The sequence below is a fragment of the Suncus etruscus genome, chromosome 13, assembly GCF_024139225.1.
Source record: "Suncus etruscus isolate mSunEtr1 chromosome 13, mSunEtr1.pri.cur, whole genome shotgun sequence".
Classification (NCBI taxonomy): Eukaryota; Metazoa; Chordata; class Mammalia; order Eulipotyphla; family Soricidae; genus Suncus; species Suncus etruscus.
Window position 1 is genome coordinate 67473195 of NC_064860.1, and position 18370 is coordinate 67491564.

Genomic DNA, 18370 nt, shown 5'->3' on the forward strand with positions numbered 1-18370 from the left:
CAAAGCTGGTGAGTTCAACCAGATATAATGAGCTAGTACTTTTTAATATTGTTAAAGAAAAATAATGGGAACCATATAACTTGATAGTCTAGCTTTTATTGTTTTCATATTATCACAGCTAAATGTTTACTGTTTTATTAAAATTCCTTTTTTATACAGAGGAAATTAGAGAGAAGTGTTTTTCTTGACAGGTCTGGGATTTTCATTTCCGTGATCATAAGGAAATGCAAATATTTGCATTATTTGCTTTCTAAAAGGAGTTTACTGGCTAATTTTTATCTTACCATCCACTACATTATTATCATCGTATTATTTCTTATGATAAATACAGTTTATCTGAAGGAGTTCTGGACTCTATTTGTTCTTGAAACAGCTTTTGTGGGTAAAAATAACTGTGCTACATAGAGATTATAAGTAACTTTCTTAAGGTAACAGACACATAACTTTCAGAATTCAAATATTGTTTTACATTTCCCATATTTTAGTCATAACATATAATGATTTTTTTTTAGGTAACAAGTCAGTGATTTATAAATTTTTCAATACTTCCTAAAGACCGTAATTTCAGTTATTTTCGAGACAAAATCAATGGAAGATTCCAAGCGTAATAAAGTCTGTGTTATTTCAAACCAGTGCATTGCATAAGTCCCAAGTGTCATCAATGCCTTTAGAAAAATATTTGAGACATTCATTCAGCAACGCTACTCAGATAAGTGTCCCAAGCAGCTTTCCTGTACATCTCTGCTGCTTCCAGTAAGTTAGCAGTTGTTATTATGCCCCGATCTACAATAATATATAATATAATATAATATAATATAATATAATATAATATAATATAATATAATATAATATAATATAATATAATATAATATAATATAATATAATATAATATAATATAATATAATATAATATAATGTAATTAATACAATTAATATAATATAATATAATGTAATTAATATAATTAATATAATATAATATATTATAATTATAATATCTAAACCTCGTTTCCCAATAACTTCTTGTGGGCCATTGTATGGCTGGCCTAGATTATTCCCTCCTGCTTCTAACTGAACTCCTGGAGTCAAGTGAAGAAATTCGGATATCATGCTTACTCGGGAGTCAGAAATGAAACCAATCACAAACTCGGGATGTCCCTCAGCCATGCTGATGGTGGCTTTTGTGTAGTCCACTGTGGCCAAGGAGACTTCCAAGTTCATTTCCTCGATGAACAAACACTCCTGATGCAAGGGCAGGCCTACCTACTTCTTGCAGAACTTTCGGAACTCCTGAGCCTGGAACAACAAGAGTATTTACTAGATCTTCCCAGGGAGATAATCCCAGGGAGATCGATCATTCTCTCTCTCTCTCTCTCATCATCATTTATCTATCATCTATCTATTAATCTATCTATCTAATCATCTACCTATCTCTATCTATCATCTATCTCTTTATCTATCTACCTATTATCTATCATCTATCTATCTATCTCTATCGATTATCTCTATATCTATCTACCTTTACCAATCTATATATCTATCATCTATCTACCATCATCCATCTATCTACCGATCATCTATCTATCTATCATCTATCTATATATCTATCTCTATCATCTATCTCTATATCTACCTATTATCTATCATCTGTCTGTCTTTCTACCAACTATCTATTATTATCTATATCTATCATCTACCTACCTACCTATTATCTAACTAATCATCTATCTGTCTTTTTATTTATTTGTTCATTTATTTATTTCTTGGACCACACCAGGCAGCATTCAGAGGTTACTCTTGTATCTTTTCTCAGAAATCTTTCCCGTTAGGCTCTGGGGATCATATGGGCTGCTGGGAATCTGACCGAGGCTCCTCCAGGGTTGTCCACATGCAAGGCAAACACTCTACCACTGTGCTATCTATCCCTCCAACCTCTTCCAGGTAGAAATTTTATAATAAATAAAAAAAAAGCATCTTCCACTCCTTTTTTTGCTGTATTTCCTATATCTGCAAATTTCCGGTCTTCAAATATTAAGAACTCATAGCTCTGTGCAGAGTTGTTAGCTACTTAGTCACATACAAAGTGAAATCATTAAAAATATCTAGCCGAGTCTAGAGCATGAAGATGCTGGGTGCTTGTTTTCTTGATTGTTTGCTTGCTGGTAAATTGATTTGTCTATTAGAGTAAATATACTAAGTTCCAAATGGAGAGAGTTAGTTTTATTTTCAATCAAGGTGAATAGTTTGGAATTGACTTTTCGGAATAAATATTTTAGGATTGTGAATAGTTAATTCAGCACTAAAGGCAATTTCTGTCCTGAATGTGGTAATCAAGTTCAGGTATCTGGAAAATCATCAGTAAATCTCTGGATTCTTATTTGTCGACCTTCAGAGTTTGAATTTCAAACCTGTTTACTGAATTTCTCTATGACTGATCATAACACCTAAAAGTTAATTTCCTAAGGTTATTCACAGTTAGAGGTATTGAAGATACAGAAATGAAAATATGTTATTCCAATGTCTTATTTATAATCATCATTAAATATTTTCACAGTCATTACACAATCTTTCTGCCTAAAATTCCCACACTAAATTAATTTAATGAATAGGCCATCAATTAAATTGTATTGGTAGTAAAGATACAGGTTGCTTTACTTGGTGGTGGTGAAGTGCAGTGATTTTGTATTATAACATCAGAAATGTTAACAATATTGTAACCATTTGTCTACTATGCAATTTTTAAAAGAGATAGAAAAGAAAAAGAAATCACTTCTCTTAACTTTTTTAAACGAATATTGACTGTCTGAAACTGTATCATGACCTTGAATTGTCTGATTTTTTTCTGACTTCCACTCAATATTTTGGATTTTTTACAATTCTTTTTTTATTCAAATTTGATATGAACAATAGCAATAAGAAATTAACTAAAATTACTGTAGCTCTCTAATAAACCTATCTCCAGTGATCTGTAGTCACTCAATGATTGTATAAATATGATGCAAGTAACTATATTATTTAAAAATCAGTGATTTATTTCTAAAAGTATATATGTAATAATAATAAATTATTTATTACATATGTAGTATTTAATTATTTGATTACAAAAATTTTTACTTATTGTAACTCATTACCTCCATAAAAAAGTCAAACCATTACACTAATTAAAACTAATGGCCAATAGTTCTTTATCTTATAGACATTTCTTAACATATTTTTATTTTCTCTTGTGAGTTGTCTCAGTGGGTTTTCAGCATAAATAAATCAATCCATTTTTCAACTCCAGATGTTGAAAAAAGAACAATAAAACTGTCAGATATCATGTATAAAGCAATTTTTGAGAAAGTCAAATTTTATTTTCTGATCCCATCTGCTGTGATGGTTGTCTTCATTACTCAATAAGTCAGTTCTATAAATTTTTAATGGGCCAATTTCTCAAACTTAGTTTAACATCTGGAAAGAAAATATTCAAATAACACTTTCAAGTATGTGAATTTATCACAGTGATTTAAAATTTAAGCACATATTTTTTTTTAAGATAAGGGAACATGACATTTTACATTTGTACATTTTACATTATATGATCAGGAATTTAGAACAAAACCATGTGTTCAAATGTTTAAGAAATTACTACTTAATATAATGCATCTATCAGTTTCTTTTATATTAGTTAAAAGTTGTTTAATATAACATTAATTTTTACTTTTATCCAGTATACTTTTGATTATTATTTGTTTAAAATTTCAGGATGTAAAATAAAACAGTCATGAAATTTCATCTTAATTGGTATGGAAATATAATAGGATAGTTTCAAAATTCAGGCATAAGAATTTTAGTTTACTAAAAGATTTTAGGTAAAAATGAAAGAATTCTAGTTTACAAATACATCTGACACCTGACATTACAATACCAAGATAAGAAAAATTGATTTATGCAGCTGTCAGGAGAGATGAAGTCATGAAATTTTCCTATACATGGATGTACATGGAATCTATTATGCTGAGTGAAATAAGTCAGAGAGAGAGAGAAAAACGCAGAATGGTCTCACTCTTTTATGGGTTTTAAGAAAAATGAAAGACATTCTTGCAATAATAATTTTCAGACACAAAAGAAAAAAGGACTGGAAGTTACAGCTCACTTCATGAAGCTCACCACAAACAGGGATGAGTTTTGTTAGAGAAATAACTACATTTCGAACTATCCTAATAATGAGAATGTATGAAGGAAATAGAAAGCCTGTCTAGAGAACAGATGGGGGTTGGGTGGGGAGCAGGAAGATTTGGGACATTGGTGATGGGAATGCTGCACTGGTGATGGATGGTGTTCTTTACATGACTGAAACCCAAACAACACAATCATGTATGTAATCAAGGTGTTTAAATAAAAATATATTAAAAATAGAAAAATCGATTAAAGTTAATTTTGAAAACAATAATTTAAAAAACAAATAAAATATCTAGCATTAAGCTTAATTCACTTCTGTTTTAATGTGGGTGTGGTCAATAATATAAATATGAAATATAGATTCCCATGTTATTAAATAGCATGAACTTGCAGCTGATCGAATAAACTTGTGTAGAGAGGTAACATTTTATTTCTAATTTATTTCTAATTTATTTAATAGTAATAATATTGTAAATAATCATTCAGTAATACATTAAATACATAACATTTTTGAATAATGTACATATAGCAAGAATCACTAGAATATAATACAAATCAAGTGGTTACAGTGTATATAAATAAAATTGAACATTTACCATATCCTACCTGCATAATTTACATGAAAGTAAATAAAATGAATGACATATACTAAACATTTATGTTTTTTAAGTTTAAAATTATATAGAAACTATAAGATACTTGATAATTTGTTAGTTCATTTTTTAAGGAAATTATACATATTCATATTAGTGCTTGCTTTGGGGGACATTAGTGGGATGAATTAAATCAACTTAGACCAAGTGGGAGTATAACATTGATCTATTGTCTTCTATTGAGTTTATAGCTTGAAATTTATAGGTGAAAATTATCAAGAAACAGGAATAGGGAAAGATGAGAAAAAGACAGAGAAAGAAGAAGGTCAAGGACCTCCCACTACTACTACTACTAATAATAATAATACAGCTGAATCCATAATCTTTAAATTTAATCTTCAATTTTAAGGTGTATCTAATGAGAAAAATGAATGATATTGCTATTTAAAATTAGAAAAATATATAATCTTTCAATTTTTGAGGTTCCAACAAGAGAACAGAGACCCAGAGAAGAGACAAATTGCTATTTTATGGATGTTTAAAAACTTAATAATAACCATCAAAGATGTATATGTCCATTTTCAGGATCTTATAATTGTTACCTTACCTGGGAAAGGGAACTTTTCATTTCTAATTAAGCTGATGATCTTAGAATCAATTTATTATCTTGGAGACTGTAGTCATAGGGATTTTTTTTCAAGGTGTAGTTAATAGAGGTAGAAGGGTATTTCGCTATGCAGAATAAAGATAGAACAGGCATAAATATTAACACTGTGAGGAATTTTGAAGCAAGAAAAGTGATTAATTTATGAATCGGAAAATAAATGAACAATAAAACAACAATCTAATGCTTCTAGAAAATCTTTGTGAAGAAGAGTCCTAAAATATACATTCATTATTTTAGTGACATTAATTTTAGACCTTTGATGTTAAGACCTATAAGAAAATAAATGTTGGGGCTGGAGAGATAGCATGGAGGTAAGGCGTTTGCCTTTCATGCAAGAGGTCATTGGTTTGAATCCCAGTGTCCCATATGGTCCCCCGTGCCTGCCAGGAGCAATTTCTGAGCATGGAGCCAGGAGTAACCCCTGAGCACTGCCGGGTGTGACCCAAAAACCACAAAAAAAAAAGAAAATAAATGTTTATTATTTAATGTTACTAATTCTGTGGTCATTTATAATAGGAACATAGAAAATATTAGATGATGATATTTTTATTTTATTTTCAGTTATTTGTTTATTACTAATAATTTGAGCATTGTTTCATCACTGAAATGACAAATGTATATGTGGGTTTGAAAATCACAATCCAATAAATAAATAAATAAGATAATTTCAAAGACTTTCATATATTAGGCATAAAGGAATAATTACATCAGAAAAAAGGATGAAATGCAAGCCATATTGTGGAAGACAATATTTTCAAATTGGATATTCTTAAAAGACTTAAAGTAAAAATGTATAAGGTCTTATTTTATATAGACTGAACAAGCCTAGATAAAAATATAAACAATACATAGTCATATACTTTATTAAAAATATGATTCTAAATGAAGATAAAAAGATTTTTAACTTAGTATTTTACAGGGAAATAAAAATTGCAAACATAAGGGCATCTACTAGATACCTAAAACTAATTAGACTAAATCAGTAAGCCATGTAACATATATATATATATATATATATATGTTAATATATATTTACCAACTATATGACTTTTAGAGAAACTTTCTGTTCATCTCTTTTTCCATTTTTGATAATGTTGATTATTTTTTATTATTAATTTTAAGTAGTTTCTATATCTTTAATATTAACATTTTGCCAGATGAATGTTGCAAAAATATTGCCTCCAGTTTAGGCCATTTTGTTTGTTTTGGGACCACACCCTGTGTCGATCCGTGGGTACTCCTGAGTATGCGCTCAAAAATCACTCCTGAATCGGGGGACCATATGGGATGCCAGGGGATCGAACCGTGGTCCGTCCAGGATAAGCCACGTGCAAGGAAAATGCCCTACCACTGTACTATCGCTCGGTCCCAAAATCACCTATGTTGTTGATGAATATTAATTAAGAATATTTGGCAGTTATCATAAATTTAAATCCATGGTGATTAGAAAAACCTAGCTCTCTCTTTTTATATTTATGCTTTTAATGAAATTCTACAGACTTCAAATATTACACAGATGTCTGTGTATATAAATAACTAAATATAACTAATATATAATATAAATATAACTAACAACTAAATATAAATAATAATTAAAGAACGGTTCATCCATGCAAATGATTACTATTTATTTATGTATTCATGTATCTAATACATGTGTATTATGTAATTGATAATATGTTATACTATAGAATGTTGATAAATAGCAATAGTATTATTATGTTAAATTAAATAATAAAATCTCAAATTTTTATATTATTTGGTTATGTTGATATGAAACTATTGTAGAGCACATATTATAGAGATGAAGATTACATAAGTGTGTGCTTATGATAGTGAACTAAAACTATAGAATGAAGAACTGATATTAAAATTTATAAATGATTTTATTATATAATTACTTATATAATTATTTTTCATAATTATTCTATAATATATAAAATTTTAATTTATTTTTTATTGCTTTGTTTGGGGCCATACCCGGTGATACTCAGGGGTTACTCCTGGCTATGCGCTCAGAAATTGCTCTTGGCTTAGGGGGCTATATGGACACTGGGGGATAGAACCGCTGTCTGTCCTATGTCAGCCGCATGCAAGGCAAATGCCTTGTGCTAGACCACCACTCTGGATCCAAAAATTATATTTATTTTATAATAAATTATAGCTATTAGAGTTTGTAATCATAGATACATAAATCTGAACATATAATTTAAACAACTTAAAACATAACTCAATTGTCCATGAATCTATATACTCTACTCCTTTATCATAACCATAAAACAGACACAAAACTGAAAATCTATAGCCACTTGTTAGTTTAGTAAACAGTAACTACCAAATGAGAGAGAATGATTGCAAGGCAAAAATAACAGCTGTTATTTTTATTTAAATTTTTATTTTTTCTTAACCAGTGTTTAGGAATTTTTTTCCTGGTTCTGTATTTGGGGTTAATCACATCAGTGCTTGGGGATGTTGTGTTACTGAGGAAAATCCATGCCATTAACTTGTAAGGTATACATTGCAATCATTTGAGTTATCTTCCTTCCTCATAAGTTTTTATTTTATTTTATTTTTTTTGGTTTTTGGGTCACACCTGGCAGTGCTCAGGGATTACTCCTGGCTCTGTGCTCAGAACTCACTCCTGGTAGGCTCAGGGGACCATATGAAATGCCAGGTTTTAAACCACCATCCTTCTGCATGCAAGGTAAATGCCTTACCTCCATGCAATCTCTCCGGCCCCCTTCTCATAAGTCTTAAGCAATGAAAATACTCTGATTATATATAAAGATTGAAATAAATTCAGAAATATCTATTTTATACTTTGATTACCTATAGAATGAGTATACCAAAAGTAAATTATCTGTATCTCATGTTAAGTCAATGTAGGTTTATCAACTATAATAAATAATTAAAAATGCACTGGTTATAGAGGAAGCCATATTTCCCTTTCACTGATGTGTATATAAAACTCCCTGAACAAAAATAAAGCAAAATTAAATAGTGAATGACATACTGATATTCCCCTTACATGAAAGCTCTTCAGGTTGAACTCTTTTTAATTGTCAATAATAATTTGAAAGTAAATCTATATTATTATGGTGGCGTCATATTTCACTTTTCAGATAATCTACCTACCAAGTTCTTTTCAAGCTTAAAAATTAATTGTGAATTTTTTTATTTCCTCTAGTCACTAAATTTAAATAAAAATGCCTTCATTGCATGAGATCATGTAAAATTTCCTTTTGTTAGATCAAGTATATAGAGTTTCTTAAATATACACATAACCTGACGGATATAGGCTTGTATTTTGTTTAGTTCAAATTAAATTTTGTTTGTTTCTTTTGGGTCAACATCCATCAATGTTCATGAATTAATCTTCATGGTGCTTGTGGAACTAGATGTGATACCTGGGATAAAACCCAAGTGATCTTCATGCAAGAGATGAGTCTTAAATGCTTGTACACTATCTCTGTCCCCTCAAATTAAACCTTTTCATAAAATGTAGTATAACCATTTAAGTTTTCTAAGATAGTATAAAATCTAACATATGATATATTTATCTCAGTATACTTTCTCCCACTTCAATAAACTATCACCAAGATACTTAAAAATTTTTTAAAGTGATCCAATAAAAAATGCAGAATAGTCACAGATGTCATTAAATTAGTAAATGTTAAGGGGATAATTGTTCTGTTTTCAAGTATACTAAGCTTGATTATGAAAATTATGTAACCATGTTTTCTAAATCTGTAAAGGTCAAGACAAGGATAAAATTATCACTGTTTACTGAAATAAATCTAATTAAACTTAAGAAAGGAGAAAAATAGTTTAACCATGATGAATAATTATGTAATCAATTGATATAAGCAAGATAACACAGGTATTGCAGAGGTCTTGTCCTGGAAAATGAAGATGATGCACATATCAATTCAAAGAAGTACTTTCATGGAAAATATGTAAAACAAAACTAGAATAAAACCCATTTTAAATTGCAGTTCTACTTGGGGTGCCTTTCTTTAAGTTAAAAATGCTTAATAAAGTTGCTTAATTAAACATTCAGTGTGCTTTATTACATGAGAATCAGTTATCTTAGTAGCTTATTAATAAGATGTAATGTTAACTCTATGTGCATTATTTTTAATTGAAAGAATAAATTTACATTAGTAGCTCTCTCCTAACTATTTTCTTTTCAATGAAACTTTTTTTGTGAGCAAAATGACAGAAATATTTTTATATTTATTTCAAAGTGAAAAACTCATGGAGCTGAAGGGATAGCACAATAATAGGGCGTTTGCCTTGGATGCAGTGGACTGGGACAAAGCTGGATTTGATCCCAGCATCCTTTATGGTCTCAGAAGCCTGACAGGAGCAATTTCTGAGCACAGAGCCAGGAGTTACCCCTGGAGGCCACTGGGTGTGGCCTCCTTCAAAATCAAACAAACAAGCAAACAAAAAGTAACATTCGACTTGAGATGAACTATACTGGGCTGCATACAGATATTAAATTCACATCTATAGTCTAAGTATTAATCAATAAAATTTATCAAAATGATTTTGTCAGAGGTGAGTATACAGCAGGTAAGGTGCTTGCCTTGCATTCAGACTGACCCTGGTTGAATCTCCAGCAACATAAAATAATTCCCAAGCTTCACTTGAATTGACCCCCTCAGCACAGCTGCTTGTGGCCCAAAATACACATAACACAAAAAAAGATATTTTCAGTCATACTTGCTGATAATTTAACGTATAAATATGAGTACAAACAACATTTCTCATAAAAATATTAAAGTAATATGATAGATGAAAAGCTCATAAAGTAAGTGCTCAGTTTTGTTTTGTCAGGATTCAGTTGGCATATTGAATGCAAGGCAAGCAGCTTAATCCTTGTACTATCTCTTTAACTCTCCAATGGTTATAATTGTTTATCTTCAAAAATGTTTTGGTCCACATCAGCTGAACAGCAATGAAAACCTTCATCTGTTTGTTCATCAAGCATTACTGAGTAGGGATTTCTTGTTGTTTTCTTTATTAATTAGCAATATGGAGCCCTGTACTCTATAAAGAAGGTAAGATTTGAGGGCTGAGAAATTTTGAAAATGGAATGGGAAATTCCTTAAGTGTTGTCAAATATTGACAGTAGGGTTCATTTTAAAATAGTGTTGTTTCAGAATGTTTCGGTATATACTTGAATGTACTGGAAACATGACTGGCCTTGTACAATGCTACCAAATTTAAAAGGTGATAAAGAGCTAGGAATAAAGAGAAAATATTATTCTACACAAGGTAAAATTGTATTAGGTAATTTTTATTATATTATTAAAAGACATTGAGTGACACTAGTACTTAAATGCTTAAAATAGGGTTTACAATATGAGGACACCACCCCTTTTTAAAATTTTTATTGACACAATTGTGAATTACAAGTTTTTTACAGTTGTATTTCAGGCATATAGTGACAGTGAATTAGAATCATTCCCACCACCAATGTTGACCTCCCTCCACCATAGTTCCCAGCATGCATCCTATACCTCCACCCTCAGCCCCCTGGACTACCAGTGTTACAGTTCCATTTTGTGTTTAGCTTATTATAGTTTGGTTCTCTTGTTTCTATTATTGTTGACTTTGGCTTGGATATTTAGACCTGACCTTTTTTTTTTTTTTTTTTAATCAATGCTCCTGAGACAATTTGCCCCATGGGTCCCCTACACCTTTTTATTTCTTTTCTCATTTTATAGAAAGATATAGAAATAGGAGTTCCAACACAATGATTCAAATCCTTCGTTTTATTTATATCTTCTAGATAGAGGACATTTATTTTTAACTAGTGTATTAGCAACATTAGTTGAAAGTATTTCACTGTTTTAAAGAACCATAAATATGTGACACATGTATTTATGGAATGTTTAAAATATTTAGCATATACAGGACAACAGTTTAAAAGACTTGAGGCAACTCTATTTTCCTCAAACTTATTAGGTTTATGAATAATTGTTAGGAGTATACAGAACTATTACAATCTGATTTCTTATTTATGGATTTATTTTACCCACAAGAAACACTCATAGATGAACATTATAACAAATAGTTACTAATATTTCAGAGGTTTTTCTCTTTCTAAATAGCAAGTTTGTGTTTTTCTGTAAAATATTCTATAGTCTACAGATTTATTGTTAAACAAGCTCATATTGCCCTTTGTCATCTATAACCAAAAGATCTACTTCTACTTTACCTCTAAAATATTTTACTTACTTTAACACTAAAATGTACAAATAAAATCTATATATAAATAAAACTTATTTTCCAACCTAAAAATCTTAGCTTAATCTAGAAACCCAGTGTGTGGTGACTCATTCTTTAAAATCTATTTTCCCCTTAAAACACAAGTATTTTATGAATTAAACATATTTTTGTATCATTATTTTTTGTTTGTTTTTAGGACACACCCAGTGCTCAGGGGTTACTACTGGCTATGTGCTCAAAAATTGCTCCTGGCTTGGGGGACCATATGGGACACCAGCGGATAGAACCAAGATTATATTGAATTGAAATGGTGAAAAAGGACAACTTTATATTGTGCCTGATTTTGGAATGCTTTCATTATTTCAATTAAATATAATATTTTCTGTAAGATTGTAGGTTGTAATATATTATTAGGTTGTGTTCCTTCAACTCCCAATTTGTGAATTTTTATAATGAATGAGTGCTGAATCTTGTCAAATACTTCTTTTTTACATCTATTGATATGATTATATAATTTTTATATTGTTTATAAAAATGTTGTCAATATGTTGATTGTTTACTAAGTAAGTTGTAATTTTTATTTTTTTAATTTTATTTTAAAATTATTTATTTGAGCATCATTTTTACAAACATATTCTTAGTTGAGTTTCAGTCATAATATGTACACCTCTTTTTACTAGTGCAACTTCGTGCCACCAATGGCTTTCATTTCCCTCTTCTACCACCTGCTTGTTTTTTAGACAAGCATTCTATTTCTCTCTGTCACTATCATTCTCATGTTTTTTTGTTAGTGTAACTATTACTGTAATGCACTCATCGTGCATTGTGGAAAGCTTCATATGATGGGCTAGTTCTTCCAGCCCTCATATCTATTGTGTCTAGGTATTGTTACAATACTGTGTTTTATATATTCAAATTTCATACATGAGTGAGACTATTCTATGTCTACTACTCTCCCTTTTACTCATTTCACTCAGCATAATAGTCTCCATGTCCATCCATATGTAGGCAAATTTTATGACTTCACTTTTTCTAATAGCTGCATAGAATTCTATTGTGTAAATGTACCCACCTTTTCTTCAGCCTTTCATCTATTGTTAGGCACCTTGGTTGTTTCCAGATTCTGGCTATTGGCTATTGTAAATAAATCTCAAATAAATATAGGAATGCAGAGGGCATTTTTGTATTATGTTTTGTGTTCCTAGGATATATTCTGAAAAGTGGTATTACTGGATCATATGGAAGTTCAATTCCCAGTTTTTTAATAATATCTATATTTTTTCCAGAAAAGCTGGAATATACAGCATTTCCGTCATCAGTGTATGAGAGTTTCTTTCTTCCCACATCCATGCCAATACTAGTCTTTTTTCTTTTTTTGATATGTGCCAGTCTCTGTGGCATGAGATGATACCTCACTGTTGTTTTGATTTGCATATCCCTGATGATTAGTTATCTGGAACATTTTTTCATGTACCTTTTGGACATCTGTATTTCTACTTTGAAGAAATGTTTATACATTTCTCTTTTCCATTTTTAGATAGGGTTAGATGTTTTATCTTGCAAACTTTTATATCTAGTTCATGCTAGCCTTACTTCCTGAGACATGTGATTTTGTACACATTTTAAATTATTTACTAATTCAAAAAGAAATTAGTTTTCAAAATTACTCTATAAAACTAGGATAAAAAAAGATGTCTGAATTATATTTTGTACTTCTTTTCCATTATATCATACACTATGTGAGAACATGAATATGTCTGCTATATGTCTGTTAAAATGGTTCAATGAAATTTAATATTCAAATATTACTTCTGGCTTTTGGTTTCTACTATCCCTGCCAGAACCTCAATTAATGATTAAAATATTAATCCAGATATATATTTACTAGATTTGAAAATATTATTATTCAATATATCGTAACTCAAGTTCATTAGCATATGTAAATGTTCAGCATATCATTTTTAAATGCCAAAGCTATGATATATTTTATAACCAGTAGAAATTCTAACTAGTTTCCATTGGGCTTTATTGAAAGCCAAAGATAAATTGAGATTGAATTTTACTTATTTAATTCAAATATCCATATCTCTAAAGAACAAAAGGGAATAAGAGCCAGATACCTAATCAGAATTCAGACATTACTTTAGAAAAAATTACTTTAAACATTACTCTTTGACACTAATTTTTTATTCAAAACATTTTATGGCATAGATCTGTTTTCACACAATATGTTCAGTAGCTCACATTCCAAACTAAAGCACGTTAACTTTTAATTATACATAAAATGCAACTTCTTAGCCAAAGCACATAGAAACTCTTAAAAACTTATCTTGATGAAATAAAACCTGTTGTTAATGCTGCCAAATTCTTTAGCAGATTCACATGAATGATTCTAACATTACTAAAAGAAATTGCATTGAAATAATTGGTAGATAAAAGTTTTTATTTTTATTTTGTTTTCTTAAAAATCAACGAATAGGAGAAAGATTATTTAAAAACATACCTGTTCCAATTTAGATATGAAGCTTACACTAATTATTTTAAAATATGTGAAAAAATAAAATATTTTAAATTAATAACTCATTACTTGATAAACACAAAATAGGCAAAACATAAACAAATTTAATTTCTATAACTACATGGTCCTATTACTACTACTATGTATGAATCTGTTATGCCCACATTACAATTTCAGGTAGTATTATAGAATTAGGTACTGGTCTAATAAGCAGAACACCATCAGGAGTGGTCTTTGGATCCTCCAAAATCATTTTAATGCATACCCACAAAAAATGATGCTGTTGAATATATTTAATGAAGCTAAAAGTATACATTATCTGAGAAGAAACAAAACAACACTACTTTTAATTATAATTAATAAGTGATAGTAAAGAGTTAACTATTTTGGTCATATTTAGCAAGAATAAACTGTTTGAATGCAAGTGTATTTGAAAACTGAAGGGGGGAATTTTGGGGGTGCTCACCTGGAAGTACTTGCAAGGGCTTATTCATGATTCAGAACTCAGTGGTTCAGGTCAGGGTATCTTATGAGGTGGAAGCAAAAGATCTACAAACAAGGTAAGTATCTTACCTGATAGGTTTTAAGAAAAAGCAAAAATAAAAAGAAGAATATATAATTATTATTTTTCTGACTTTTTTAATTCCTAGTATAACAATTTTCTTAATCTAACAGCACTGAAACATAAAACCTATATTTAAGAAGCCTGTGGACCTGTATAGTTATGACAGTTCTAAGGGGCTAAATTAGTGAAGAGGGGACTGAACATTGTATTTTATATATTATCATTGTAAAGCAGCAGTGGACATAAATATTAAATTGTTTCAATGGAAAGCTGAGTAGCCACTCAAATTTCTCAGTGATATTAATGTCAATCTGCCAGGCACTATTCTGGAATTATACAAGTAGAATTTTAGCTGAGAAGTGAATCTAGAAGAAGACATTTCTTTGACACTGAACACCGTATTGTGGATTCAGCTGAGGACCCAGGTATAAACAAGGTATTTTTACAGCACTCTTTATTAATGGAATTGGACCCTTCCACTGAAGGGTATATCTTAATATTGCTTCAAGAAAACTGCCCAATATTTCTGAAAAATAACATTGTTTAATCCAAGCACAAATCACCATGTTAATAAATCTTATTTTTGGTTCCTCTCCATTCTGAATTAACTATTGAAACACAAACACATGCATAAAAATCTTCAAAATCACAATATTCCATTTTCCTAATGTCATATCTTGCACTTCAATTCTTGGTAGTTTTGGTTATTTACATGTTCTAATTAGCATAGTATCTCAAAACATTATAAATGATCAATAATATTACAGACTAAGACCCTAGTAAATTCTATACAATCACTGATATTTGGAACACACTTCTACTTTATGTAACAAACAACAGAAATAAAAAAGATATAGCTATAAGGCATTCGTTAATCTAATAATATTGCAGAGGAAAATGACACATTATGGTATCTGTGCTCTAAGCAACATTGTCAAGGGAATCAGAGCAACCTAGAGCAGTAGTGGAATTAGGAGCAAACCTATCCTTGGTGGCACATGACTGTCCATGAACAGGAGGTGTGTGTGCTTAACAAGATATATCTGAAATCTTCTAGAATTAAAATATTGCCATCTCAAGCAAAGATGCTTGCATTCTGCTCTCTGTGATGTCATTATTCACATCAGCTTCATTTCTGTAGAACAACACAGAAACCTTTACCAGTCTACTGGTACAAGGACTCTGACCCTTAAAAAGCAACAGTAAAACAAATAATTCCCAACTTCGGACACTTGGTGTTTCACAGAAATGTGAATGTTGTGATCAGTGAAAGCAGATGGATAATGTCTTTGCTTGAGATGACAAGTATATCAATTCTGGACCATTCCACACTGTATGTCCAAGCACTCACACTCATGTTCACAGACAGTCACCTGCTACCAAGGGTGGGATTGCACCCAATTCTACCACTGTTCTAGTCTGTTGTGAGTTCCCTGATAATATGTTGTTCAGAGCCCAGGATGATAAGATTATAAGGAGAGAAAAAGCAAGAACTTTATGGATTCTTCCAATCTTGGAATCAGCAGTGCCTTTACATCTAGTTTTAGAGAAGGATCCTTTTTTAGGACAGCATTTTCCCCTGCTGCTAGTCTTTTTAGGACTTCTGTATTGCCAGGATGAGTACCATCAGCTGTTTCCTGATCAAGGCATTTGTGTACACAAACTTGAATTTCCTTAGCCTCTCTTCTGAACCATTTAAATTTGGCAACTGACAAGATCTATAGATTTTAGTACATATTTCCAATATGCATTATACAATTTCAGTATTTTATTTTAAGAATTACAGAGATACATTTTTCAAAAGCTTCTCTAAAAGTAATGACTCTCTTAAAAGGAATAATCTGAAAGTCAATTAAAAATTGATTATCAAATAGAGTTCCTATATTAATGAATATAATTTATCACCTAGGAAAAATTAAGGAGATTTATTTTGAGAGATAAAGGTCTATAAAATATGATAATAAAATGGTAAAAGTTAAGTCTTATTATGGTTTTGCTCTGGGATATAGAATGTTTAAATTAAAATATTTCTCACATTGACAGGAAGGATTGAATTAACATCAGACTCACAACTTTTTCCAACATCTTATAGATCTGAAAGAACAGAGTAAGCAACTTAAACCAAAACTACAAACAGTGATTTTAAAAGACACTTAAGTAGGTCTTTAAATCATACTGAATGCTTCTGTAGGGAGGTGATTCTATGACCTTCAAACAACCTTCAAACGAATCTTCAAACACTTTGGAGACTGTGAAAAGGCTACTGGAAAGAGCCTAGGAAAGTCCATTATGGTTCAGATCTGGAGATGCAAAGAGGAATGTGTGAAGTGGCAAACTCCCTGAAAATCTCCACTGTAAAAGATACTTTAAACTGTATAAAAGGGGTAGGAAAAATTCATGAATGGGCTAACAAGTATGATTGCCATTTTAGGTCATGAGTTAAAATTCGTCGCTGATACAGATTATAAAGAAAGAGATGCTGGGGTTGGAGCATTAGTCAGAATGTAGGCACTTGTCTTGAAAGCCCCATCCTACATGATCTCTGAGCACAGAGTCAGGAGTAAGTGCTGAGTATACTGGGTGTGTGCCCTATAAAGATAGATAAGCAAAGGATTCTTTTAAGTGCATTACACTTTACTTGGGGAATTCATGGTTCTGAGTTGTGAGAGAAAGGGATAATGCCATTTTGAAAATAGTCTGGCAGTGTTTCTGAGGAGGTTTTAATTTTTGTTGTTGTTTGTTGTTTTATTTGGGAGAAGGCAGCTGCTTTTGGGACACACCCAGCATTGCCAAGGAGTTTCTCCTGTCTCTGCATCAGAAATCGCTCCTGGAAGGCTAAGGGAACCAAATGGGATTCCAGGAATCAAATCCGGAAAATGCCCTACCACTGTGCTATAACTCCAGTTCTCTATGGGGAGATTTTAAATAAAAACATGAACTCTGGTGCCTGAAATAGCACCGTGATAGAGCATTATCCTTGCATATAGTTGACCTCAGTTTTATCCTTGGCCTCCCATTTAGTTCCTCAAGCCCTGCCAGGAGAAATTCTAGGAATAATTATTCTAGGAATAATCTCCATTTGCTGCCAGGTCACCCTAAAACAAAACCAAAAATAAAACAAAACAGAAACAAAAATACATGAACTAGGTAGAAGCATTGTCTGTTTAATTATTTCAACTTAAATAATTACATTATTTTTGTTTTTTTTAAAAATCAGTTTACCTTAGATATTTGATACCTGTATCTATATAATAATATTTGTGGAACACTTATTGGGTATACAAGTTTTTCTATTTGAAACACTGAAGATGTAAATAACATATAAGAATAAATTTAAAATGCTGAAAGAAATACAAAATTATATGTGTTTTATAGTTATACAAACAATCCTTTGCGAAAGAAAGTTAAGTTTTGACAGTGGGATATATTGTACTATCTACACCCTTTATTGTAATATTCCACCTTTTATCTCTCATATTGTTAATTTGTATTCTTCCATAATGAACAGGAATGAAAAGATGTTTCCTTGGGGATAAATTGGGCTCTCACTCAGGTGATATATTGTCTCAACAATTGAGATTATTTATTTCTTGATTTGAGTCATTTCAATGGTATCAGTAAGGATTAATT

At 30.7% G+C, this 18370-nt stretch overlaps 1 pseudogene; it reads right to left on the bottom strand.

Moving 5' to 3' along the window:
- Positions 1 to 688: 688 nt before the first annotated feature.
- Positions 689 to 18370, bottom strand: part of LOC126025837 (uridine 5'-monophosphate synthase-like) — a 37128-nt pseudogene continuing 19446 nt past the window's right edge.